The 2,558-nt window shown below is 38.0% G+C and overlaps 1 pseudogene; it reads right to left on the reverse strand.

Annotated features, from left to right (window-relative positions):
• Positions 1-203: 203 nt before the first annotated feature.
• On the reverse strand, positions 204-1,263 carry LOC143925619 (olfactory receptor 5V1-like; annotated as a pseudogene).
• Between the last annotated feature and the right edge of the window lie 1,295 nt (positions 1,264-2,558).

The following is a 2,558-nucleotide window of genomic DNA, read 5'->3' on the forward strand; positions in this document are numbered from 1 at the left end:
TATTTTTAAGGTACCATATCAGGTCAGGAAAATGATAGTTCTATAATATTTAGAGACGCAGTTCATTCATACTTCAATTTAGCTAGGAGCGTGTCAATTTGATCAATGCAGATATCTTAATTTTTCCACTTTATGGAAAAATGATTCAGCCATTTGTTTTTTTATATTTTGCAATAAATTTTGGGAGAGGATGCAAAGGGGAGTATATGGAATTACTAAGAGACTTGCGAGGGAATTTAGTGAAATAATTTAATATAAAAAAAATAGATACAACATTTTTTATTTTGTAATATAATGTTTTTGAATTTCTACTTGACAGATTTAAAAGGTTGGAGTATCCTTCTTTGAGCAAACTGTCTACTGATGGCGTCTTTGACATCCTGATTCTTCAAGGTTTATATCACCGGGTTCAACATTGGAATCACCATACTATACAGGACTGAGATCAGTCGATCCTTACTTAAAGAATATTTGGAAATCGGTCTCACTTAATTGAAAACAGCAAATCCATAATACAGGATGACGACAGTAAGATGGGAAGCACACGTAGAAAATATTTTTTGCCTTCCTTGTTCGGATTTGATCTTCATTATCGTAAAAATTACAGTATGTATGTATATGAAATGATAATGCTCAGGAATGGTGCCCGCCAAACGAAAACCCCAATGGAGGGCAAGAGAGCCTCGTTTATAGATGTATCCTCCCAGGAAAGAGAAAGCACTGGTGGGATGTCACAAAAAAAAGCAATTGATTTTCTTGGTTCCACAAAAGGTGAAATGTGAAAGCGGTATTAACTGAAGAGTACACAATGCCGGTAAACCAGCACACAAAGACCAAGCCGATACAAACTCTTTGGCTCATCATGACCATTTATCGGAGAGGGCGAGATATAGCTAAACATCTGTTGTAGGACATTATCAAAAGAAGGACGCGTTCAGTGCCCACAAATGCCACAAAGAAATATACTGTAACTGAGTCAAACAGCCAATAAATGTGATTGACTTTGTCTTGGCTAGAAAACCTGTCAAATTTTGGGCATCGTGGTTGATGTATAACAGATGTCTGGGAAAGCTAAATTGCCCAAAAAGAAGTAGGTGTGTGTAGGTGTCTATCCAGATAGAACACCAGAATGACCACTGTGTTACCTGCTAGTGTCAGAAGGTAGAGGAGAAGAAGGACCCAGAAGAGAAACACTTTGACGTCTGGAAGGTCTTAAAAGGCCATTAATAGGAAGTCTGTGGAGATCATCAGGTTGGCACTCATGGTATCTTGTAGCCCACCAGCACCTGAAATGTCAGCCAATATTTTATTCAATGTTCACCTACAGAGATCTGAAAGGTTTATTTATTTATTTATTTTTAAATGTTATTTATTTGTCAATATTTTTTTATTTTTTCATAATCTCAATTTATACAAGAAAATATAACATTCAGTGACTTCGTTTTTCTTTATACTCTCCAAAGAGCCGGCATACTTGCAGTGTTCTAGTCTTTGAACTTAATGGTCTTCCATTGGCAGTTGCTGAATAATAAAATTGCACCATTTTTGTCATATCGAAAAATGTAAAAGTCTATTTAATGAAAAATTATAGTATAAAAAGAGGATGTATTCTTGCCTATGATTGTATGATTGAACTGAACACAGATTACCCTTACTATCTACTTACCTTACTATCTAAGCAAGTGGTGGTCAACTCTCTTGATATAGGGGAGGCCTCAGATGTGGCCTTCGACATCACCAAAGGGTCGTGCATAAACGTAAAATAATATTCAGTCACAGAAACAGCAGGCACACAATAGAATATAGTCAACGGTTATGGGCATGATACAAGAAATGGTCAGAGAATGCAGCCATGATACAATAGTTGGTCAGAAACTGTGGGTATGATATAGTAGATGTTCAGAGACTGTGGGTATGATAAAAGAGATGGTCATAGACTGTGAACATGATCCAAGTGATAGTCAGAGACTGTGGGTATGATACAAGAGATGGTCAGAGACTGTAGCCATGATACAAGAGATGGTCAGAGACTGGGGATATGATACAAGAGATGGTCAGAGACTGGAGATATGATACAAGAGATGGTCAGAGACTGCAAACATAATACAAGACATGATCAGAGACTACAGACATGATACAAGTGATAGTTAGAAACTGTGGGCATAAAACAAGTGATTGTCAGTGACTGCAGGCATGAAACAAGCAAAGGTCAGAGACTGTGGGTATGATAACAGTAATGGTCAGAGACTGTGGGTATGATAACAGTGATGGTCAGAGACTGTGGGTATGATAACAGTGATGGTCAGAGACTGTGGGTATGATAACAGTGATGGTCAGAGACTATGGGTATGATGAAAGTGATGGTCAGAGATTGTGGGTATGATAACAGTGATGGTCAGAGACTGTGGGTATGATGAAAGTGATGGTCAGAGACTGTGGGTATGATAACAGTGATTGTCAGAGACTGTGGGCATGATAACAGTGATGGTCAGAGACTGTGGGTATAAATGATGTGGCAGGGTGGTCGGAGCACTCGCACGGTCACATTTTTCTTTTAT

The sequence above is a fragment of the Lithobates pipiens genome, unplaced genomic scaffold, assembly GCF_037356315.1.
Source record: "Lithobates pipiens isolate NorthernLeopardFrog02 unplaced genomic scaffold, aLitPip1_a1.2 Scaffold_22, whole genome shotgun sequence".
Lineage (NCBI taxonomy): Eukaryota > Metazoa > Chordata > Amphibia > Anura > Ranidae > Lithobates > Lithobates pipiens.